Source organism: Eretmochelys imbricata, chromosome 1 (genome assembly GCF_965152235.1).
Source record: "Eretmochelys imbricata isolate rEreImb1 chromosome 1, rEreImb1.hap1, whole genome shotgun sequence".
NCBI classification, from domain to species: domain Eukaryota; kingdom Metazoa; phylum Chordata; order Testudines; family Cheloniidae; genus Eretmochelys; species Eretmochelys imbricata.
Genome location: NC_135572.1, coordinates 247,905,689 through 247,931,879, shown reverse-complemented (window position 1 = coordinate 247,931,879; position 26,191 = coordinate 247,905,689). Strand labels below are relative to the sequence as shown.

Genomic DNA, 26,191 nt, shown 5'->3' with positions numbered 1-26,191 from the left:
GTATGTGGAAAGACAAGAGACTGGGAATCACAGTCCCAGCAATGATAGGCCTGGTACCATAATACTGATTCTGATGCCTGTTATTGCAGCCATTAGGAACCCAGCTAGCAACGTCATCAAGTACTTATATTAAGCACCAAAGGTAGGCATCAGAGGAGCTGAGAAAATACCAAACTTAGTGCCACAGGTTAAACACACCTGCAGCTCAGCAATAAACATCTCCATCCATTTCATATTGCTCTCCACAGTAAAAAAAAAAAAGAACTCTGCTGATGGGGACCGAATGCTTGTGGGGCTGAACTCCGAAAGTGCCAAGTGCTCAGAGCTCCGGTTGAAGCCAATGGAATCTGTGGGTGCTCAGCACCTCTGGAAATCAGGCCTGGGTGGATTAGTGCCTGTTAAAGTCAGAAACTGCTTCATCAAGCAGAGTTGCAGGCAAGTGATATACAAAAGCTTCAACAACAATTTTAGCCCCGACCCACCTGAACAGCTCTGCCAATGAACCTCAGTTTGGACCTATAGCATCCTCTGTTGTAACATTCTTGGGGTTCCCCTCAGGAATCATGCTACATTTGATGCTGTTTTGGTGATGTGGACAAATGTCCATAAGAACCTAGACTGGGACTACCATGTTCCCACAGGATCCAAACCACATAGACCTCCACAGGCAAAAGGTCAGAGCATTAACCTACATTTCCAAGGATATTTTGTTCTCTACAATTTGCTGCTGCAACAATAGTCTTATGTTGTGTCAGTATTTTTAAAAGATTAACTGAATAGCACACTACGCTAGGATTCACGCTTCATTTCACTCTCTCTGGGATGCCTAGATGGTGATACCACCTCAGCCAGAACTATTTTTGTAATCAGAGTTACATTCCCCAACGCTGAGTTCACATCAGGGGATCTGACCTGGAATGCTGATCTGCCAATCCTAGCTGACATGAAAGAGAAATGTATTATGGGTAATGAAAGAGTACCAAGGTGATAAGGAGCAAATAAAGGGTATAGTAAATCCTCATAAAGAAAGAGATTATCTTCTGTATTAGACCCTTTCACAGATTGCAATGTATTCCAGTTAGGCCCAGCTTCCCCCAACGCACACAGCTGTCACAGGCTGTTTCTGTTTTGCCCTCTCATTCTGGCCCACTCTGGGTATCCAGCAATGTATCCATGAAGTTCATAGATTGAAAAAAGGATGAAAGGAAGAAGGGTAAGGAGTTCTTTATCTAGGGGATTTATTTCGTGTTCTTCTTGAGAGTCTTCATGTTTTGTCAGCTTCTGCAGAAGCAAGCAAAAAAGCAGCAGTGACTCATTTCTAGAGTCAGATTAACAGACTATGGAAAGGATGGCTTTTTTCATTGCAGGGGTGGGTGGAAATAAATTCAGTAGGAGCTATAAATGTAGGGGAGGGAGGGGAACCAAACTGACATTTATACACACTAGTGAAACTCACACAAGCCACCTTATCGACATGTGTGCAGGATAAGAGAGTTAGCCTTGTCCCTCCCACCCCACGACCACATCAGGGACAGTATAGGAAGAATTAAACCAATCCTGCAGCAATACATGGGGATAGACCAGGTGGTTCAGTGGCATTGTCTCTAGAACAAGGCTGATATGAGAAGGATAAAAGCTCTTTTAAACTGTAAGACAAAGGAGTGTGGTTATGCCAAGATAGTTTACGTGCCTGGCAGGTGTTGTGTGCTGGGAAGTTTCGGGGAAGAAGGGAGAACATTCCCAGACACACTTCCAACGTAAGACTGATTTTGTTCTTTTTAGCTGTGCAATTCAGGAGCATCATTGGCCAGATTCCTCCATTTTCTTTTTCTTGAAAAAACATGCAGTTTGATATTGAAGAACATGACCCAATAATCTCCAGCCTCGGCCAGGGACTTCTATTCTAGACGGGCACACTTTGCACAGAGGATTTGTTTCCTGAGCTTCTAGAAGGCACCATCAGTCTTCATTGTCTGGGCGTAAGACACTATCAAGCTCACCGCCAAGCACAAATGGAACAGATGCCAACTGATTCCACACTGTTTGCCTCATTATGTAGTTAATAACCAGAAGGGCAATGGTTACAGCTCACAGCTCTCAGATTGCTGCTATTAACACAAACAGCTTGGCTTACACTGGCTTTCCTCCAAAAGCCTAAGTGGAGCTAGAATGGTGAAAGGTGGCTATCTACTCACATCAAGTGGATTCACAAGGGACGGCATTACTGAGAAAAGTAGGGAGAAGAATATTTCAATCTGCCTTGGACACGTGCTTCTTAGTGACATCCTTTATCTCACCGAGGGCTATACCCTTATGGCTCATGATGATGTCAAACTGCTGTTCAAGACATCTGCTCACAAACCTGGACAACACTATTCTACAGTCTTGCCAACAGGAGGTACTTGCAGAGAATACTGGTTAACCCCTTGTACCATTTTACCTTGTGCCTTTAGTTTTAAAGGCACAAGCACACCTGCCTCATGTACCAGAGCTGCACAAAGTCAAGCCTGGAAGCTGCTTGCAAACACAGAAAGGGGCTAACGTTGACTGCGTATGATGAAACATAAAAAAACTATGTCATTAGTCAAACATCAGGAGCCACCTGAGAGCCAAAAGCAGCTCATCGCACAAACAAAGAATCAGCTCAAATAGCCACAAACATCTTAAATAGGAAAATGTTATAGTTCTGCATTTTGGAAGGGCTGCTGGCTACGAACGGCCCACAGATCATTGCAAAGGAACTGTTTTTCCTAACAGGGCAGCCTGCTTAGCTGTGGTGTGAAAGCTGCCAGAGGCCCCTATTTATCTCAGTCCTGATGCAGCCTGCCTCTTGTAAAGGAACACAAGGCCAGAAATAACATTCCTGTGCTGAAGTGCCCTTCGCCCTGCTCCCCTGCATGACATATTTCCTCTCCATCCCCATTTTAGAAACAATGGTTACAACCAGGGCTTGAGAAGCTCCTCTGAAAGCTTTCCCCTCCTGAGAGACAATTCAGTCCCTCCCCATTCTCCACCACCTTCCTCCTCCACCTAGTAAAAACCAATCCACATTATTGATTTAGTTCTACAAGCCTGATAAAGAGTTGCCAGGGTAACCCCTCAGACAGTACCTGCTGAGGGGTGAAGAGACAGGTGAGTGTGAGAAAAACAACTCCTTTCCAAAGCAGAATGACTCTCCTCTTGCCTACCTCTTTTCCTCATTACATCAATCCAGTATTAGAGTGGGGTCTTCTTTTTCATGAATAGTGTAATGCCCCCTTTTCCCCTCCTTCCCTATGTCTGTCTTGTCTGTTTAGTTTGTAAGATCTTCGGGGCAGAGGCTGTCTCCCACTCTTATCTGTGCAGTGCTTGGCATCATGGGGTGCCTAATCTCAGTTGGGGCCTCTAGGAGCTACTGTAATACAAATAAGGGAGCCTGCTGTGATGCATATGCACAAAGGGGAAAAAACAGTTACTTCCCTGCGTACTGTAACTGTTGTTCTTCGAGGTGTGGGTACAGACATGTATTCCACTCAAGTGCAGGTGCGCCCAGTGCACCAAAGCCAGAGAATTTTGTTTAGCAGTACCCGAGAGGTGATGGTTGCACCCTTCAGCCCCACTGCCCTTCCCATGACTATATAACGATGGTGCCGCCCCAACCCAGTTCCTTCGCATCAAAATTCAAGGCTAATGACTCCGATGCAGAGGGTACACAGGGCAGGCTGTGGAATAAATGTATGAATCCATATCTCGAAGAACCACAGTTACACAAGAGGTAAGTAACTGGGTTTTTTGATTCTGTGTGTCTTTTCAGACGTGTATTCCACTCAGATGACTCACAAGCAGTAACTGAAGAAGGTGGGGCTCAGAGTCTACCTAAAGGTGAGCTGCAGAGCTGTCTTCTCAATGTTTGCAGCCATAATAGCATAATGTTTGCTAAAAGTATGCATTGGAAAACAGGCAGCTGCTCTGCAAAAGTTTAATATAGAAACATCACTGAGGCATGTGACTGAAGCCGCTTGGATCCTCGTCGAATAAGCCACCGCCAGTATTACACCTTATGAAGGTGTAGACTGAGCTATTCCATATGCCATTGTCATGGCAATAATCCTCGTGGAGATCATCTCCATGGAAACCACCTGACCCTTCACCTGATCTGCATATGAGGCAAAGTTGAGGTGAATAAATGGTTTAGTCTTATCCAAGAACACCAAACAGCATCTCATATCCAATGTATGAAGGTGCTGCTTCTCCATATTCAAATGTGATTTCAGAAAGAATACAGGTTAGTATATAGTTTGGTTAAGGTTAAACCACTTTAGATAAAAATATTGTATGTGGCTCTAGGTCGACTTTATCCTTGAAAAATTACATATATGGAGGTCCTGCCACGAGAGCCTGCAACTCACGCACCCTCCTTCTAGAAGTTATGGCTATGAGAAAAGATGTCTTTTAGCAGTTACTAAGCACTGAAACGGAGGACCCATGAGGGCGGCCAGCACCATATTAAGGTCCCACAATGGTGCTGTTTCTGTAACAGAGGGACGAGACAGACAACTCCTTTTAAAATCTAATCACCAGGGAGTCAGAAAAAATGGACTTCCATTGAATTGGTAGATGGAACGCAGATACTGCCACTAAATGGACTCTCAAAGACCTAAGAGACAGACCTGAGGACTTCAGATGTAACAGATAATCCAAAATGTCCTGAATAGTCTGGGAGCATAATGTAGTAAAATCTTATTCTAGGGCCAGGTTAGTGATAGAAAGGAAAGGGTGGTGTCATTTTATCTGCAGAAATCTACAGAATCATGATTTCGAGGGTGTCACCCTTTGCAGTGTGGCAAGGGGGACTTGCTTCTCCCCAGCTCCAGGCCCTCTGCCTGGTGGAAATTTTGATTCTACAATGTTGTCAGAAATGGGCTGAGTTGGGTATCATTTGAAAGCCTTTTTTCCCATGACTACAATAGTACCAAACATGACAAACCCAGAACAATTATGTATATATTCAAGAAAATATTTAAAAATCAGTGTTTTTTTAAATTATACTTTAAACACAGGGATACACGGTTTACATGAATAAAAAAAAAAAAAGACATTGATCTTTGGTAATCCTAGGGAAGTTAGCCTTAACATGTAGGACCGAAAACATTTATTCAAATTCATCATCAGTGTTGTGTCCATGTAGTGCACCACTGCTAGACATGATGTCACACTGTTCCTTGTCTCTGCCGTAGTCACACATTTCCATATAAGGCAGGCTACTGGCCAAACATTTGAAGAGTGGTGAGCATCTGGTCTTTGCACATGAGCAGGTGATTAGCTGAAGGATTGATATGGGAGCACACAGTATTTCACACATAACTGGTATGATCAGTCCATCCTCCAAGACCCATCCATGTGTGGTAGGGGGAAGGTAGTTTTGGATGCACTCGATCATCCCATTGCTTCATAATTTGCCATCTTGATAGCAGGTATAAATGCACTGCCCAGGTTGGTGGCAATTTTTCTCTGTATGTCTGCTTCTTGGAAAACATCTACCAATGTAGCTCAGCAAGTCTTGCAATGCTGATCTTCAACTGGTAAACTTGGCATGTGAACACCTCCAGTGCATTTATGACCTCATCAGTGACTGTATCAGCCATTCCAAGCATTTTCAGAGTGAGAAGTCAGTCTTCGGAAGTTGAATCAAATGCCTTCTAGTAAGATAATATGTTTTTTCCAGCCAACCTTCCAGCAGTGTCACATCCTGAAAGGGCAAAGAAACCTGGCTGTGTGGTGGCTTTTAATGGTCTGACTAACAGGAACACATCTCTGGGGGACAGACAGAAATTCTGTTCCATAGAAGCAGGAACAAAAACAGAATCTTGAGGCAGTCTTCGGTAGCATCTCACAGAAAGCACTAGAATACCTGTGTCCTGTGCAAAAATACCGAATTTAGTAGCACTTGTCTCTGTGGCATTGATGGAAGGCAAAATCATTTTAGCGTCACCCTTCTCATGAGAGCTATGAAGAAACTCCACTGAATGGTGTGAGGCAGAAGCTTCATTACACCATGAGATAATAAAATTCTTTGAGCAATTCTTTGCACGCTGACGCGTTTTTCCTGCATGGTATGTGGTTAATTTATCTTTTCCGCAAGTATGAGACAATAGTTTCTTCATTGTGACATTGAAGATGCTTGTGGAGTCCGTGATTTTTGTACTGGGCAGGTGCAATACCATGGAATCTCTTCTTTCTGGTAATAATTCTCCCTCTATGTACATGTCAAACCCAAGGTGAACTTGGTCATACGTCCAGTATTTTCTTTACAACCTATAATGAAGTGTTCTGCCATCTCACCAGGTGTTAACTGTTTCTGGTTCGTTGAGAGCTTGTATCTCAGCCACACCATCTGTGATTGCTATGCTGAAATGCCTCTGTTGGCATAAGGTACTGGTCATGTTGTCAGTAGGTGCTGGCTTAAGAAGACCAAGCAAGATGTGTGTTTATTTTTCACCTGCCACACATGCATGGTTCCATAACATTCTAATATCAATCTTGGTACCACAGAGAACTCATACTTTCCCCAAAGTGTCACGTAGATCAACATCATGCTGAAATATGGACGCGATCACAAGACAAACAAACGACTTATCTGTGGTTAACTCTGTAATAGTCTCTGCCACCTTCACTGTGACTTTCGTCTTTGCATGTGAGCACAGCTTTAGTCTGTTCTTCATGATTGAAGCCCATAGATGGATGGAGCCTTGGATTAGTTTTTGGGTTTTGAAGGCTTCATAGCAGCTGCAGAGTCTTCATATCACTGTTGACATCAGTACTTTCTTCCACTTTTGATAGCGCCAAGTCTTTTGCAGCTTTTAAGGATATGCGCTGTGATTCATCTCTATGGATAGGATTGCTAAAAACTATGTCCATATCCCACAGTTCATCTTCAATAAGTGCTTTAAGAGCCTTTCTGCTAAGCATTTGTTCCTCTTCAATCCTCTTCAAAGCACCTATTTCTCTGTACTTAGCCTCTATATCAGCCGTCACTACCACTTTCCCATCCACTAGAGCAGGGGTGGCCAACCTCTGGCTCCGGAGCCACATGGGGCTCTTCAGAAGTTAACACGCGGCTCCTGGTACAGGCACCGACTCCAGGGTGGGAGCTACAGGCGCCAACTTTCTGATGTGCCGGGGGATACTCAAGGCTCAACCCCTGGCTCTGCCACAGGCCCTGCCCCCACTCCACCCCTCCCCTGAGCCTGCCATGCCCTCGCTCTTCCCCCTCCCTCATGCCACGAAACAGCTGATTGGAAGGTGCGTGGAGGGAGGGGGAGGCGCTGATCCGCAGGGCTGCTGGTGGGCGTGGGGGCGCTGGGAGCAGGTGTGGGGGAGCTGATGTGCATCTGCTGATGTATGACTGTGGCTCTTTGGCAAATGCCCATTGGTAACTTGGCTCATTGGCTCCTTCTCAGGCTCAGGCTGGCCACCCCTGCACCAGAGCCTCTGTGACGCAATTTATGAAACCCAGCTGAGTCGCAGTTTCCAGTAGAAAAATAAGTATTTGTTTCTGTTGCGTTTACGGTTTGATGCAATACATTACATACATTTTTGGTACAGCACTTGATGTGGCATGCAATGTTGTATATGTGGGCATCTTTTGGGTCAATGAACCCACTTTACTTTCTCGCAGAGAGTGACTGTTTCTCACCCGTCTCACGTGTTAAAACTGTGCTTACCCCAGAAGAAGCAGGTTTTCTTCTCAAAACGCATGCCATGGGACTTAGTATAAGGCAAGTCTTGCTCACAGCTGGCAGTTCCTGCATCTTTAGTTTCTTCCTGATGCTTCCTTTTCAACCTTACCAAATTCAGTTTATCCATGTAAGGTCCCACCGAGAATTGGGTTTAACCAAGTCCTCCACGGCAGTTGTGACGTTATTGACATGAACTATGACCGTATAGATCACTGATGCACCCAAGGTCCTATAGTTGCACCAAATCTTGTACAAAGGAGGTCAAGTAAAGTGTCTACATAAAGGTTGTAATTTGCTGGTTATGATTATGCTGTCTGTATGTGTGTATCAATTTTGTATTTCACGTTATGAATATTGGCTATGTACTTGTATCTCAATGTGTTTGATTCTAAGTAGCATAAGTGAAGCATTTGGTCAGCTTCTTGAGAAAGGACTATTCTGAGTAAGTGCCCAATCAAGAAATACTTAACTCACAATGGACTCTGGGAGATCTCAACCCACATCTGAGCTTTGCAGGGAATGTTAAAACCAACGTGTAAACAATGACGTCGGCCTGCAAAAAGCTGAATCATTCATAGACGTGATTTGCCCAAGTAGCTACAAACTCCATCTTGTTGCTGTGATTTTGCACAGAAGAACAAAGGGGTTTCCACCCACAAAAGAGAATATAAAAGGCCCTGGAAGCCTCTCCATTTTGTCTTCAGCTGGTTCAAGAGATGGCCTCTACACCCCAAAGAGATGCCTGAAAGAAACTGGAACAAAGGACTGTAACTACAGGGGTGTGAGTGATTGCTGGACCCAGGCCATAAACTACAACGTTGGTCTGAAAAGGACTGGGCCCAGACTAGGAAGGAGTCCCGTCTGTGAAAGAAGCTTATTGCAACATCTCTGAGGTTTCATCTGGAATCAGTTTCCTATTGTACTCGGCTTAGACTTGTGTGTTTTGTTTTATTTTGCTTGGTAACTTACCTTGTTCTGTCTGTTATTACTTGGAACCACTTAAATCTTACTTTTTATATTTAATTAAATCACTTTTGCTTATTAATTAACCCAGAGTAAGTAATTAATACCTGGGGGAGCAAACAACTGTGCATATCTCTATCAGTGTTATAGAGGGCAGACAATTTATGAGTTTACCCTGTATAAGCTTCATACAGAGTAAAATGGATTCATTTGGGGTTTGGATCCCATTGGGAGCTGGATGTCTGAGTGCTAGAGATGGGAACACTTGCTATGCCGTTTTCAGTTAAATCTGCAGCTTTGAGGGACGTGGTTCAGATCTGGGTCTGTGTTTGTAGCAGGCTAGCGTGTTTGGCTCAACAAGGCAGGGTTCTGAAGTCCCAAGATGGCGGGGAAAACAGGCTCAGAGGTAGTCTCAGCACATCAGCTGACAGTCCCAAGGGGGTTTCTGTGACCGAACCTGTCACAACGGTATTCTCCAGAGATTCAGCTACTAGTTGGTACTCTGTCTCCCCATTGATGCCTAAAAGTGATCAAGACCAAAGTAAAAATAAAAATTTTGTAATGGATTACTTGGGGTTTGTAATTAATTATGTTATGTAATTATGTGCATACCATTTGCAGATGGATTCCAGTAATTTCTCGCTGGATGCAGTCAGTTTTGTTCATGAGCAAGGCTCTGTCCTATGCTTTCCATTTGAATTTGGCACCAGAGCATACATCAGCTGTGGTGTCAAATTCAAATGGAAAGCATAGGACTGACTGCATTTCCTGTTATCTTTTGTTGCAAACAGATTGATTGCTGGAATGCCCCAATCTCTGAAGATGGATTTCAAGATGCTGTTATTCAGGGACCATGTGTTATTCTGGAAGAAAACTCTGCTGAGGTGGTCGGCTAACTGGTTCTGAACACTGGGTAAGTGTGTCACTGTGGGAGTAATGTGGCCAAGTGGCCTTCTGTAATGGACACCTTAACTCTTCCCTGGAGGATCCGGGCAACTTATCTGTAAACTTGGACATGGCATTCCAATTTACAAAACCATATTTAGATAATTGGCCCTCCTGGTTCGCAACATGCATCTGTAATGAAGAAGTTGAGTTAACTTTTCTCCCCATCAAATCTAAAACGAGTTTAAGAGGTTCTTTAGGTATGGATTTATATCTTCCCTGCTGTAGCCTCATTTGCCACTGTCATGACAAGGGAATTAGAAACTGGATGTGAGAAAAAACCTTGAAACCTTGCATGGGGCCATAATACCAGTAGGCTTTGCTGTGGGCATTAAGGATGCAGGGGTATTTCAGAGACTTGGCAGGCTCTAATATTGCTTCATTTATAGGAAGAGCCACTCTCCCTGGAGCTGAGGACTGAAAAGTATGCACTAATTTACGAGTGTTCTTCTGAATAAACTCAGCCTGAATACCCAAGGTCAAAGCTATTCATCTCAGTAGATTTTGATATATGATTTAAAATTCTCAGTCACAGGAGATGAAAAATCTGGCACCATAGCATTATCTAGTGATAAGAAAGAAGAGGGGAGTGGAACCAATGAGATCTCCTTGGCAATACGTGTGACTGTATCAGGGGTTCACTCCCCTCAGTCTGTGGCTGCAGCACAGGTGGCTCAGGAGGTGAGGCTACTGGGGGAACTGCCAACCTTGCTCTGGACTGAGCTGAAGATTGGGACTTCGCCAAACAAGGAACCTCCCAGGGATTCCAAGGAGGCCACTGTGGATAGGGGTGTGACATTGGTGGCCACTAGGAGCTAGGCCAAGAGGCTTTACCTCTACTCCAGGAGATGGTACCAATTCTGGTACCAGTGATGATTCCCAGGAGGTCGCAATGACCTTTGCAAGAAGTACCGTGAAGGCGAAGGAAAGGGAGAGGTCTCCAAACTCAATTCTGAAGACTCTTTCAAGTAGCCTGATGGTAGCAGAGCCACAGATCCAGACAGAGCTAGTAAACACTCTGAATCATCTGAAACCCAATACGCCAGTCTCATCGGTACTGACGACAGTACAGTCGTTGGCACTTTCAGTATTGATAGAGACATTGCGTCCATACTTGGTACTACAGCAGACATCAGCACCCAAGTCAAAGCTGATGCCGGACATGCAGATGTAGACTGTACCATAATAGTTGTCGGTACTGAAGATAGTATCTGTGGCAGCAAATCCCAGGACCAAGCAGGAAGAAGACAAACCTGGCTCCCTACTTAGGAGGTGGTGCAGATGACAGTGCCAACAGTAACAGTAAATCCACAAACAGTCCAGGCAGTGCCGATGACACCAAAGAGAAAGCCACCACAGTTGAACGTTCCTGGATAAGTGGAAAGTCAGGAACTGAAAGGCACATCAAGTCTGCTGCTGCTTGATACACCGCAGGTGGGGAAAACGTTGGTGCCAACACCACTGTCATTGACATCAGACTCAACGGGATGCTCCATGAATGGTAATGAACTCGATAGTATGGTGTCTAACTGCTCCTGCACTGGTGCCAATGAGCAGGTAAGACAGCCCAACTCTATCTTGCATACCAGAAGATTCAGGGTGCTGATCTGCACTCCTCTTAGAAAGGGGGGAAGAATCTCTCGGAGCTCTGGAGCAACCCCATTCCATTTTGTGAATTCTTTTTCTTGGAAGACCAGAGGAAACAGAACAATCTCTCTTCCTTCTGGGTGAGGGATCAAAATCCAGCTGTGGAGTCCCAGGGCCACATCCTGGCTTAGGTGCTCTCTGGAGGGGGCAGGGTGGGGCTAACAATCTGTGGAGGTCCCTGGTGTGGAACCAGGTGGTGCTGCTTCAAGTGCAAGTCTCTAGCCACCTGCACCCTCTTCTTGAGCAACTTGCAGATGGAGCACCATTCCTTAATGTGCCCTTCCCCAAGGCACAGACCTCAAGCGAGGGGGTCACTAGCAGGGATAGCTATCCCACATGACAGACAATGTTTAAAGCCAGTGAAGGCATCATCGGGCTAAAAACTCTACTAACTACAATAAACCAAACTAAATCCTAAGGTATTACTAAAACTAACTATTTACAGAACCACCCCCCGCCCCTGAAACACTGATAGAGAAATCGTTAGGTGAGACATCACACTGAACGCTCTGACTCAAGCTGCAGGTGCTAAGAAGGAACTGAAGGGAGTCAGGGCGGCAGCACATTTATATAGCTACGAGGGGCTACAGGGCAGAAGGGCGCGAGTGCCTCCCTGACGGGTACCGCTAAGCAAAAGCTCTTCTACGTTGGTGCGCTGGTATGCAGACACTTGAGTGAAATGCACATCTGCATCCACTCAAAGAAGAATTAATATTGTTGCTATGGAAATCATTCTGAATTCCTTCATTTTTGTGCAATTAAAATCTGAAACTTAATTGCACCTGGGATTTTTGCAAATAATTGCTTCAGTGTGGAAGTGTGAAATTAAAGGTAAACAAACAAATGAAATATCAGGCAATAATTAAACAAAAGAATATTAAAAGGTGACATACCACAGAAGGAATATGTGGCTTTCTCTCTAGAAGATTAAATATCAGTTCACATGTTAGGGTTTTGTTATTAAAGCTGTGAATTAGAAAAACTCTGTGTGTGCTTGAAGAGGCAGTATTATAATAAACCCCCATTTTCAGGAGTTTTTAATATAAAAATGTTACCCTTTGGGGTGAAGTTTCTTACTCTTGTTCCCAGCCCAGAAGCCTTTGTTTGTTTGTTTTGGGTGGGTGTGTGGGGTGGTGGGAGTGGGGGGGAAAGATCTGATAAAATCCTATTTGGCTCCCTTTATGTATCTCAATGTCTCACTTTTATACTTTGTGAATTTTTTTAAATGCTTACGTTTGCAGATGCTTTTTTAAAAACACAACTTTGCAGTTCAACACAACTTTTTATCCAAGCGCCTCAAACCGGTTTAAAATTAATAATGAATTAGGACACAGCTTGTTTGGAGGGAGGGAAGGAGGAGGAACTGTACTGGTATTGTACAACACATTCAGGCACAGCAGCAAGTGCCGGCAAGTCAGTCTCACAACAAATTTGTGCCAATGCCAGAAAAAGAACCCAGAATTCCTTACTCCCAGTCTCTTGCTCTCACCACTAGGCTTAGCTGTCAGTGAGGACAAGGCCTTTGAAGGGGTTAAAGAAATCTGGTATAGGTATAGCCCGATTTTAAGCATTTGATAGTCAAGTACAATGTGCATGAGCATTCTGGGACCAATTCTGCCAGGTGCTGAATACCCTCAACTCCCACTGACTTCAACAAGAGCCAAGGGTGAGCAGCACCTTGACATCTTGTGCATATTTTACTTCTTGTGTGGCATAAATTAAAAATGGAGCTCTCACTACGTAGGCACGTACCTGGAGGCTGCACATATTGAAACAGTGAATTGATTAAGACAAGCCACCTGGCTAAGCCTGACTGATCTGTCTTGACAGCCCCAGCCAACAATCACTCCCTTAATCCTCCCAACTATACTTAAGATCTAGTGATCATAAAAATTTCATATGCCCTGGGGTTTACATCCCCATGTGCACTGCATTCTACAGCACATACACAATTTTAAGTTGGCCATCCTGGACTGAATAGAATGGGGGCCTGCGGGATGGTGCTAAACCTGCTGTCTTTCCCCAGCCCCCATCTTACAGGTGGAGGAACAAGAACAAGGCTTTAAAGTGAATGGGTGGAGAGTTAAGTCATATCTCCTCCTAAACGTTTTTAAGAAACCACTGAAAGGAGCCTAGCAGGGGTATTGATTTCTTGTAGCCCCTTCCTTTGCAGAGCTCAAGCCACCCATTTCAAAAGAGTACATGTTCTGTCGGGTCCTCTGCACTTCTAGACGCACAGCTTAGATGCAAAGTGACTATTGCTCAAATAAAGGTACTGATGCATTTATCTGAATGGGAATGTATAATAGTCACTTTGTCATCATAACCTATCCCTCCAAATTCCTTTTTCCTTTGCTTTTCTCTTCACTCCCCCAGATATTCTCATGTTTACAGTATGGCCGAGTTACCATAGGTTCCTGAGGGAGCCATAAAACCTTGAATTCCCTGGCTTGTGAATTTAAAGCCTCATCTGTAATGCTGCATAAACATAGGTTCCATTAAAAACAAAAGCTTTGAATGTAAAGGGGACAATGACAAGGAGCACAGATTAACAGAAATGTTGAAAATTGACATATTAAGGGTATCTACATATAAAATTCAAAGTGAGCTCAAGCCTGAGAGCTGGACACCAGCATCTGTAGGTCTTCAGTTGAACCTGAAATACTCAGCACTTTACGCACACCAGTTCTGAACAAGAGGAACAAGACAGTGGATTGTCCTGCACTTGAAGTTTCTTAATCAAGACTGGATGTCATTCTAGAATATATGCTCTACTCAACCAGAAGTTATGGTGTTTGATGCAGGAATTACTGTGTGAAGTTCATTTGGCTTGTCTTATTCAGGAGTTCAGACTAGATGATCACAATGATCCTTTCTGGCCTCAAAAGGACCTGAAAATAAAAGGCAACAGCACAGAAAGACAAACACTGAGCAGCCATACAGGTGAGTGTGCTTCCCATCCAGCACCCAAAAGGCCAATGGTCAGACCCCCACAATGGTGTACCACATGTCACTGCTTCTACAACTGAGGAGCCCTTGTTGTCTGAGCAGCCATTCCAGGTGGCTCAGGGAATAACACACATAGGGGACCAAGCAGCTTGGTGTACAGAGGGGAGGCTGCATGAAAGGCTCTCTTATTAAGAGGTCCACAGCATGGAGGTGCTGAAGAACAAGAACTAAAAACTAATGTTTAAGAGGTTTTACAGAAAGAACCTTCCTTGCCTCAACAGCACACAACCCAATCTGAACATCAGGAAACCAGGCTTGGTGAAAAAATTCTATCTATTTGGCTATCCCCCCAGCTAATGCAATGCAGAATCAGCCTTTGCTCACACCACCACCAACGCGCCCAGTGTAATTTATATAGAAATAAACCTGTGGAAAGGGCAAAAGTTTCAAGGAATTGCAGGAAGAGATTCTCCAAATCCAAACACAGAATAAGCCATGCTCCACACACTTAATACACCTCTAGCAGAATTAAGTTCTTGGCATGTCATTGCCATCAACAATAGATGTGGATCCCATTCACTACAGATTTATAGAAATGAATTATGGTGATTGGCAAACTCAATAGTACTTTGTATATTTACTTTAGAAGTGTTATAATACTTCCTGTCCGCCCAGACAGTAAATTAGGTTATGAGAGACAGGCAGAACAAACAGAGCCAGCAGAGCTGACAGAATGTTGCTTTCTAGGGAATCAGCAGAGAGAAGCCTAGAAAACAGCTGGTGATATGAAGAGTACCCTTCCTCGCTTGGTCAGTGGAGGCTTTCAGGACATATTTCTGAAGCGACTATAATTCACCAGTTTTATTTGAAGGTCAGTGACAAAAGGCCAGTTCTCTGTGACAAAAAGATGCCAATCCAGTTAAAAGTAAGTGTATAAAACTAATTCAACCCATCTTACTGTACAGAACAGAGACTTGGCCAGCCACAAGAAAGGAAATCAGTACCTCCATCATGGAAATAAAGACACTGAGATAGTAAAATGGCTGGACACTTTGCGAGAGGAAACAAAATGAGGTTCTGAGGGGCCTAAAGTGGATTGCTCCAACTGAGGACAAGTTGAGGGAGGCCAGGCTATGTTGGTATGGGCATATTCAGTGGAAACTTAAGAACTATATCAGTACGATGGCTCTTGCAGGGACTGTGGATGGAAGACGGCCAAAGGAGAGACCTAAGACTTGATACATGGATTGGATACCAGTGGATTTCAAAGAAGCCAATCGGCATGACAGCTTGGCATATGATCATGAGTTTTGGAAGAAGGCTATAAAAGTTGCCAACCCTAAATAGGAAAGAGATAAAAATGTAGTAGCAGCAGTAGTTTTATTTGAAGGTCATCTTTACCTGGTTCCTGTGACCTGTAAATAAACCAAGTCCACTCAGAAGCTTAAGGCATACAGTTATGCTTAAGATCTACAGATGAAATGTGTTTTGTGAAAGTGCAAAGTATTATTATGAAGTAGTGGAAAGTTAAGGCTCTGTGCATGCCAGTCGTTTAGCCACAGAGAATAGCTGCTTACACTTCAAGAGATAAAGAATAATCCAGGAATATGGCTATTTTTGACCTCTGGAAAGAGTCCAGCACTGGAGATGGAAAAGACATAAAAGGTCATCTAATCCATGCCCCAGAGTACAGTGTAGGATTGTTCCCCACAGTACATTTTCTAGAAGCAAACCCTAACATTCTTGCAGGTTTCAGCTTAATTTCTCATCAGGAGTATGTTATAAAATATTAGAAATGTAAGGCCCACAGGAGGTTAGGTGTTTAACGTTAGTCTATAAATTTCTAATGTGACTATGATCCTTGGAGGTAAGTGAGCTGATAATATGTAATTTACCACTTTCCACTTTGTTTGCATCAGCTGGGATTTCTGACCTGTCTCCAACACTCTGAACATCAGCACTATAGTCTGTTCCATGGCACTGTTTTTATTTCCCAAAAGAAGCGGAGTGTGGGAAATCTGAACAGGAACAAGATATAAGGCATCAGTTCTGTGCTGCCGGCTGTTTAGGTTTCAGGTATGCTACCTCAAAGAACCACCAGGGACCATGCTCCCCGCAGGAAAGAAAAAACTGAAAAGCAAAGCAGAGAAAGTATAGGCATAGGGCTCCATTTTCAACTTGTTGAGGTTCCTGTTCATGTGCCTCCTTTCTGTGATACTTATGATTTAATATTTTAAAAGAATCAAAATTAAAGTGTGCAATTATTATTGCAAGGCATTAAAATGGGAACCTTCTGAGTCTTCAGTACCGTATCACTATCTTTTACTGATTGTGGTACCCGTTTCTCATTACCCTTGTCAAACAACCCCCTGTAACTTTTCATTTTACCACCAACACAGTTGATTAACATACACCTGCTAAAATAGTTATACAAGGTATCCAAGTGAGTAAACCCATCAAAAAAGGGTTCTTAATATGCAAGTAATACATTCTAGCAAAGAGCTGGACAAGGCACTTGAATCAAAAGTACTAGGTGTATTTATTGATCAAAAGCAGAGCCTGCTTTTACTCTCAGTACTAATTCTATCTGAGATCTTGGCAAATATTTTGGCCTGAAGTATCAAAAATATACAGCCACTAAGAGTTACATCACAGAGAAGCAAAAGCCTGGAATATCAAGTATTCTCAGTCTCCAATTCAAGTAGTAACCATATGCAAAACTTCATGGTTTTCAAATTCTGACGACACCAGTTATTCAAATTGGTATGACCACCTTCTTGCAAGCATCAGAGTAACAGCCGTGTTAGTCTGTATTCGCAAAAAGAAAAGGAGGACTTGTGGCACCTTAGAGACTAACCAATTTATTTGAGCATAAGCTTTCATCCAACTACCTGTCTCTTTAACTGTATTTTACTTTATTTTCCATAATTAATCAATTCCAGGATGCATTTGGATGTCCATCTCCTTATTTGAGTTACATTGTTAGTTTCAAGATTGTATAAATTGCTACCTAGACGATAGTGTGAAAGTTGAGGGTTCCTGTTGTAGGAAAACATTGAGAAGCGCTTATCCTGACTAAAAGCTCCATGTACTCAGTCTAGGGTACAGAAAGGAAGGTATTTCTCACATCCTTCTCCTGGCTTTTAGAGTGATTAAATAGCCACACCTGCAAACACCAAGAGCTTCACACTTTTGTGTGTATATCTTTCTGAAATTAAGGAAACTAATACACTAGCATTTCAAAAGCTACCATAATTTCAAAACCAAATTTCCCCAAAGACACATTTATTCATTCAAGATAATGTATACATCAAATTTTATATTTTAAAAAGCCAGCCAAGTTACCCAAGCCATAAAGCATTTGAAAAATCTCTTCGGTAAAACTCCACTATTTTTACACCACTCCCCAAGTGTGGCCTAACTTCCCAAAGAACAGAAAGGATTTATGAAATTTTCCAAAAAGGAACACTGACTTTTGAGACGCCCGCAAGCACATGAAATTTCAGACACACACACATTGTTTAAAGAAGTAAACAATTAAGCAGTATCAAATGGAAGGGCCATGTCATCCTTAAACAGAGTATCTGCGTGATGCATATCCCCAGACATGCACTATGGGCCAAATCCTGCATTTTTTGCACCCAGAACTCCACAACCACAGTGTTTGTTTTGGAAGTCTAAGGACTACACAATCAAGGTTAGAGGGACTATACATTGTTCCCTCTTGGTAAATCAATAAGGACCAAGGATCAGAGGGAGTTTCCAGTGGACATTTGTGGAGGTGGCAGCCCAGAAACAAAGGAACCTTTCATGTTAAGTGACCATTCTGCACTGTCCTTGTTTAGTTGATTTGAGCCATTTCCAACATCTTTGGAGGACAGTAAAAAACAAACAACCTCTAGCAGACTTTTCTCAGTCATACAGACTGTTGATGATTAAGGTTAAGATCGTCACTGGTATTTTTAGTAAAAGTCACGGACAGGTCATGGCAATAAACAAAATTTTACAGGAGCCGTGACCTGTCCGTGACTTTTACTAAAAATAATTGGGGAGAGGGGAAGGGCCAGGGAGAGATTGGCTGCAGGGGCAAAAGGTTGCACAGCTCCAGCCTCGGTGGCAGAGGGGCGCACAGCCCTGGCTCTGGGCGCAGCTGAAGCTTAAGAAGTCACAGAGATCCTGTAAAGTCACAGAATCCATCACCTCTGTGAAATCATATCCGTGTTGATGATTCTATACTCTCAGTTTTGTTTAGCTACCATCACGTGATGATATCTGCATCCGACTAGCTGCTATGCTGCAATTTTAACAATACAGGTGTCTGCAGAGAACTGGGAAAAGGGGCTGAGTAGTTTTTCTTCTTTATACACACACTCCACAATAGTGGAAGCAAAAGCCATTGTGACTATGTGGTCTCCATTTCCTCCTTCCTCCCACCCTTCAAGTCACTTCTCTTGATTGTGCGATGTGGCATATTTGTGCATTTATTTGGCTTTGGAAATTGTTTTGAAACTTTCCATGTTACAGTCAGTATCTTAATGCTCCTCCTCTTTTTATGCTGCTGTTCCTGCAGCCCTGCAATATGTTTGCAAGTTGATAAAGGCATCTTGGGTGTTTCAATGAATTCACAGGGCAGGTACATTTATACTTGATGAACATATCTATATTCAAGAGGTTCCACACCTCATTTTTTTTTTTTTTAAATCATGAAAAGATTTGGGGGAGGGATAGCTCAGTGGTTTGAGCATTGGCCTGCTGAACCCAGGGTTGTGAGTTCAATCCTTGAGGGGGCCATTTGGGATCTGGGGCAAAAATTGGGGATTGGTCCTGCTTTGAGCAGGGGGTTGGACTAGTTGACCTCCTGAGGTCCCTTCCAACCCTGGTATTCTGTGATTCTATGATAAGGATGCTGGCCTAGGCAGCAACAAAAGAAGCTGTTAAACTCTCGAGGGAGTCATGCCCCTTCTTTAAAAAGGGGAGGGATAGCTCAGTGGCTTGAGCATTGGCTTGCTAAACCCAGGGTTGTGAGTTCAATCCTTGAGGGGGCCATTTAGGGATCTGGGGCAAAAATTGGGGATTAGTCCTGCTTTGAGTAGCGGGTTGGACTAGATGGCCTCCTGAGGTCCCTTTCAACCCTTATATTCTATGTCTCGTTTCATCTTTTCTCATCACTGTTATTGGACGCTGGAGAAGAGGGTACAGAACTACAGCTGTAAACTCAATTCATGGAACATCGTTATTTTATTCTCTGCCATATCTGGTTTGACTGAGATCTGAAACAGCTTGTACACTTTTCATCATGTTCACAGTGAAGGAAATAATTTTTGTCAGTGTCTGTTTTTCTTGAAAAAGGTATTAGTAGCCAGCATTTAGCTAGTGGAGCAAGTCAAAACTCTCAAAATAAGCATTTTGGGACACATGATGGAAATTGTCTTCCTAAGGATATGCCAAACCTTTCAAACCTGGATGCCTGAAGTTAAGCTTCTAAATCCCTATTTAAGCACATAAGTAAAGATGGCCTAATTTTCCAAAAGTTTCGAGCACCTCTAGCTCCCACTGATGTCAGTGGGATTTGTGGATGGCTCAGTACAATGGAAAGCCACACCACTGTACTTAGGTTTCTAAATAGGGATTTCAAAGCCTAATTTTATGCATCCAGTTTTGAAAATTTGGCCTTACTACGGTCCCTGTTTGTAATGAAGCTCAACCTTTGTTAAGTTTGCTTCTGGGGTGAATCACCCTCAGGTAGTCAGTGCCACAAAAACACACTGTGGATTATTTCTTCTCACAGCTAAACACTGTGGAGAATAGCTGCTTAACCAGGCTCTCCCCCAGTGTCAACACAAACACTTTGAGTGGAAGCTACTGTCACCTAATCTCATCCATGTTGCTAACTTCAGCAAGTGACTAATATACAAATTATCTTCTCTGGAGCGTATTGCATGGGGTGGCTACTCCTTGACCAGTCATTCATGGAGCAGAGGAAACATGGTTTAATTAGAGCATTGGAGGCTTCCCTGATGTAGTGCTGGTTCTGCCACTGATTTGGCCAGGGACCTTTGCTAAGTCAGTTAACTGTGTGGTGACTCACTTTCCTCATCTGTAAAATGAAGATAATATTTTACCTGCTTAGTCTTAACTAACGTTTATAAATTTCTTTTAAGTACAAGGTGCTATGGAGGGGCAAATCGGCAAGTGCCAAGCTTTGCGACCGGCACGTTCTGAAGGTCAACTTGTTCTCTTTATAGGACTGGCTGTCTCATCAAAGATGTTTGTACACCCTGCAAGATCATTTCTAGGCCCGACTGTTTCATTGTCTTTCCTCATTCGCATACTGCCAGGTTCACGTGTAGAGAACACGTTTTAAAAAATATATATTATATTTGATGCAGTATGAACTTTGGGGCTTTAATTAAAATGCATACAATTTCCTCTGCACTCTTTTTTTTAAAATATGTTAATAAATATTTTAAATTACATACACCTGGCTGCAGGGAGGGAAAGGAAAGTTGGTGCAGAGGGAGACCTTTTGCTTCATATATAAACAACAAGGGGCCCCAAACAAGGAGTGAAATTTGTGGGAGGACAAATGCGCCCTGGAAAGTGTCACCCACTTCTCTGCCATGGCAGAATTTAGAGCACAACTCTCATTGTGCACTAAGACCAGCAGCAGCACAAAGAAAATTATAATAAAGAAAAAGCATAGTGGCAACCAGTAGAGAAAGTGCAAGAGATCTGTGCGCATTTCACAGAGAATGAAGTGACAAACATTGGAACCTATCCCGTAACACAAACAGATGTTCCTCTAGGTTTTAGATGAAAATAATTTGTCCCTTTGCACCAGAGAGGGAGTTTAACTGAATTTGTGCTGGGGACAAGATCAACCAAGGCTGGTTTTGAATCTTTGAAGCAAGTGTTTGATCTCTAGAGAGCAGAATGTGAGAGATAAAATTGCTGTACAATTAACCTCTTCGCTGCAGTAGAACATAGGGTTGTTGTTCCATTTGTGCTTCAAATGTGACACCCCTGCTACACATCATGTTTTACCCTAAACACCCGTGGTTCATTTTCAGAACACAGGACCCAGTTCAGTGTCTCCCTCCCTGAGGCCCTGCCTTCTAAAGGGGTCTCTTGAATAACATCCAATACTACAATAGGAGACGGAGAAAGAGATAGTGAGCTTCAGAACAGGTCAAAATCTTTGGGGGAAACAGTCCCATGGGCAAGCACAGCTGATCAGCAGAGAGTCAATGGAACTGCAGAAGAATGAAACAATTGGCTTTAACAGATCCCGCCCCGTTTCTGGAGAAGGGAGAACTCACATAACTGGAAAGGGTCCTGGACAAGTCCCAGGAATCTGGTTGCTCTGTAGTAAGTTGGACTTGTATTCACTTCCGACCACATCAATGTATGTGTGTCAACACTGGGTTTTTATATGATTGTTAGAGGACAAAAAGCAATTTTTTAAAAGCTGGAGTGCATATGTTTCCCTTCCCTAATAGGGAGAAACCCCAGAGATAACTGAGGGAGATTTTCATATTCTGTTTACAGTCTGGCAGTTAAGGGAACTCTCCTGGCCAACGTTAACACATCAGACAAGATGTGCCCTACACAATCAGATCCCAAAGACCATCTGCTGATATCTGCCTTCAGTTGCCAATGAAGCAATAAGATGCATGCAAGGAGGGCACAGATTAGCTTCTTAACATAGACTAATCCCCTACATGCTTGAGAGCAGCAAAACAGACCTTGGCGCTACATTGCAGTTCACTGCCTTGATGACAGTCAGGACACCGCACAGCCGTTTTGGGGAGGAGGAAAGAGGTGAGGAGAAGAAAAAGATACCACTGGTGTCACCACCACATTAAAGTGAGACTCTTCACTTGAAAAGTGTTTTAGGGAAGCGGAAAGAGGATTCATATAAGGACACAGTGAAGGCTTAAGTCTAAATATTGACCGGCTTTGACAGTTGGGTCCTTTGAAAAACCTCACCTCAGGAATTGTAAACAGGTATTTTCTTCAATGGATCCTTGTTACAGCAGGAGAGCATCACCCAGTTACTCCAACCCTATGTCTGGTATAGTCTACTAACCCTTGGCTGTTAGCTATTATTTGTATTACAGTAACACCTAAAGGTCCCATCATTCTAGGGGATGTACAAATACTTCGTAAGAATGAGAGCCTGCTGTGAAAAGCTCACTGTCACAACAGATTTGCATCTCACTTCTAAGCTTGTGTTCCCTCTCCCACCTCAAATATCAGTTTTGTTAATTTGTTACTTACACAGTGAGTAGCAAGTAATGTTGAGCATTAGTAACGCCCTATGAAAATTCCCCACTGCCACTGACAGTTGAATCAACGGCATTTACAATGAGTTTATCCAAAGCAGACCACTGCCAAAGCAGCTCAATCCTTATTTCCAGCAACTTTGGGTATTTCTACCCCACAGTCAAAAGTGTGACTGCAGCAGGTGTAGAGGAACCTGAACTAGCTTTGATGGAACAAGCTCAAACAACTATAGCAGTGAAGCCGCAGCAGGGGCTAGCTGCTCAAGCACAAACCCAGAGTCCCAGGTGGGCTTCTACAAGCTATGCTGTCACTCAAGTTGCCACAGCTTGGCCACTATTATTATTGAAGCTCACTACATCAAAGGTAGCTCAGGTACATCTACACCTGCTGCAGTCACACCTCTGATTGCAGTGTAGGCATACCTTAAGCCAATTTTCCCACAGAAATATATTGACCCCTCACCACCACCACACCATGTCCGTTATTAGAAATGCACAGTGAACAGTCAGGAACATGAGCACAGAATCAGAAATTAGTGAGATAAAACCTGCTAACCCTTCCCTTCCTGGTGCAGGATTGCCCTCTAAATTTCTCTCTAGTACTTTCCAATGTTAGATGGCACATGTGATGGGGCTCTTCCACCAATTCTCTGGGAAGAATATTTCCTAGTCCACTAGATCAGTTGGAAATACCATCATGCAATTCTAGTCTTCCCCCAACCCTGGTCACCCCACAACATTCCTTCCCTCGAACCAATGGAAGTAAAAAGAGGGTGGAAAAGAAAAACTCGGAAACCTGGAGAGTGCTTGGAATTTATTCCCTTGAACAAGAGCGGTAACATTTGAACAAATAGTGTATCGATTTCACAGCAACAGGAAAACCAAATGTTACATAATTTAAAAAAGACACCCCACAACAAACAAAACAGGTTAAAATATGAAAAAGTTTAAAAGGCTACAAGTGGAGATGTGAAGCCTTTCTGGGCACTGATCATTTTCCTTGCCTGTTTTCCCATCAAAGTTTATTTAATATAAACTCCTGTTTCTCCCTGAGCCAAACCTAGCCCCTAGGAGATAGTCACTTATCAGATTCTGCTTTTCAAAGGGCAGAAACTTAAATCATCCCAGGTAATGAAAAAGCAGCAACTTCTCTTTTATACAGATTTAACAGGTTTTTTTCTAATGTCATGAGAAACATTTCATGCAGCTTCTGAAAGTGCCCAGAAAAATTCACATCATTCTTCAGAAAATACACACACAAAACAAACAAGTAATTCAGTGGAACAAGTCTACAGGTCTGAAAGCTGGAAGGAAGAGCTGGGAGCTCCGATTCTCCCCCAAGTGTTCTCAGCAGGATCCTGTTGTGGGTATAAGGTACCAGGACCATCACTGCATATTTTGCCTTATCCCCAAAAGCTTTCTAGGCTCTTTCACATTGCAATTGTACAGCAACCATTGGGTTAGCTGCTTTTCAACACATCTGAGACACGCAATCCCTCACTTCAGCTTTCCCCTTTCCAGATTTCCTGCACTAGAACCTGCTGTTCCCTCCACATGCTCCCCCCATGAAATCCTGATAAGAACACTGAAGAACAGGATGGACTGGGAACAGGTTAGCACACATTCCAACTAGAGAGCTTCCAGACTCCACAGTGGAACAAGATGATTCGCTGGGCAGGGACTTAGTCCTAACCCTTCAATTCAGACCCTCTTTTAGGTTTCCAGAAACACAGGGCATTACTCTCAAATGTATATTTTAAAACTCCCAGTTTGAAGAGCAGCAGATGAGCTCTCTTTGGAGAGCTGTTACAGATAAGCTATGGAAAGGTTCAGTATAATGTATCATGAATGCAGAATACTACTATTCCTTCCAACTCCAGTGAAAGTTTCCAAGGTACAGCAGAAGTTTAAGTTCCTTTTCCCCCATCTCTGTCTGATCAGAGTCTGGTACATTAATTTTCAGACTGAATTCTAAAATATGGACCTTTGGGGTTTTATTGGTTTAGGAATGGGAGTGCTTCAGGGTGGCTGGTGTAAAATGCAAGCAACAGGTACAGAACACTACACCACAAGGTTACTTCAGCAGGTGTAGTCAAATCTTTTAAAGTTTAATGATTAAGACCAAGAGGGACACATTTTTAAAACACTGCCTCCATTCATAATGGTATAGAATCATACACACAAATGAAGGGTTCTGTGCATGTGGGTTCATCTACATGCATAAACGGGATTCTGTACGTATGAACTGTATTCACAAGTAATGCATGCACAATTTAGGCACAGTCACACGTGGACAACATTTATATGCATAAAGTCCACTTGGATGTGTATATACATACACTTCCCCATTTGTGCATTGTTTGCCGATGAAAGAAAGTTTGTGTGTAAATTCTACTGTAGGCGTTCACAAGGAACCATGTAGAACTGGACATACTAGTGATGGCCAGTTGGGACCTCTTTGAAAACGTGGCCCACATAAAACACATTAATGGGCATGTGTTTTACAGAAAGCAGCCATCCTCTAGCCTCTGTAGCCATCAAAAGATCTTTCCATAAGTAAGCTAAACTTTGTTATATACAGTAGACTACACATATAAGAGATGGATAATTAAGGACATCACACTTTGGACTCTACTTACATGAGTGGGCTTCCTGCCTTCATTATTGAATCCCTATAGTTATACACACTATATATTCAGAGGCCTACGTGGTAGGAGGCCTGATCTCTTTCTTCCCTATTGCTTTCTGGATTCTGCTCACTACAGTTTATACTTGGTGACCAATTACCTCTGCAGGGATCTTTCAGTGGCTCACAAAGGACACGCTTCACTAGCCAGGCAACTACCTCAAAGATCATACTACCTGCCATCTAGTGCTGTGTGTCTACAGGGGTAAGATGAGCTTGCTTCCCTTCAGAACCTTCCATTGTGAGTGGGGAAAGAAACAGATTACAAATAGGAGAGTGCTTGTCCTGGGGATGAAACATTTTACCTGCCCAAAGTCAAGCATTATTATGAGCTCTGCATTGAAAGAGACTGTTCCAAGTCCACCTGTCAGGGAAGTGCTAAAAGTTCAGAGATAAGTTCTTATAGACCTTTAGAACAAAAAACAAAAACAGCACTTGTATATTAAAAGCATATTAAAAACCATATAAAAATACTGTAAATCATATTAAAAAAAATCCAAGAGAGACAACAGTAACAGATTATCAAAGGAAGAGAGACAGTTGAAAGCAGGTTTTGTTGGGGTTTTTTTGTTTTGTTTTGTTTTTTGGCAAAAGCAGCTACTTTGGCACAAAGGCAAATGCAGAAGAGAGAGACACAAAAACAAGTAGACAGTACAGAGAAGGCTTACAGAGTCTACCACAAGCATGCCAGAGTTCAGCACCAAAAGCACAGTTGTAGCTTTCCCCACCCTTCCCTCACAAGAGAGTCCTGTTTATTGGGAAAGAATGGAATCAGCTGCGCTAAAGCTCATTGCTGTTTTCCCAGTTGAAGCGATATCCGTACCTCCATAGCCAGTTTGCATAAACTTATCTGAAAATCCCCACTTAGAGCCCTCCTAGTGTGCACACAGGCTCCTTGGCAAATCAGACATGACCCTCAACAGAACTGTGATTCTAACTGACTGCTGGAAACCTTGGCTTGGATGTCAGAGATTGTCCCTAAAACTACATCATTACAG

At 43.0% G+C, this 26,191-nt stretch overlaps 1 protein-coding gene across 11 annotated transcripts in view; it reads right to left on the bottom strand.

Annotated features, from left to right (window-relative positions):
• MICAL3 (microtubule associated monooxygenase, calponin and LIM domain containing 3) overlaps nucleotides 1–26,191 on the bottom strand; it is a 247,458-nt gene that overhangs the window by 72,725 nt on the left and 148,542 nt on the right. The gene's annotated exons all lie outside the window — the stretch shown is intronic.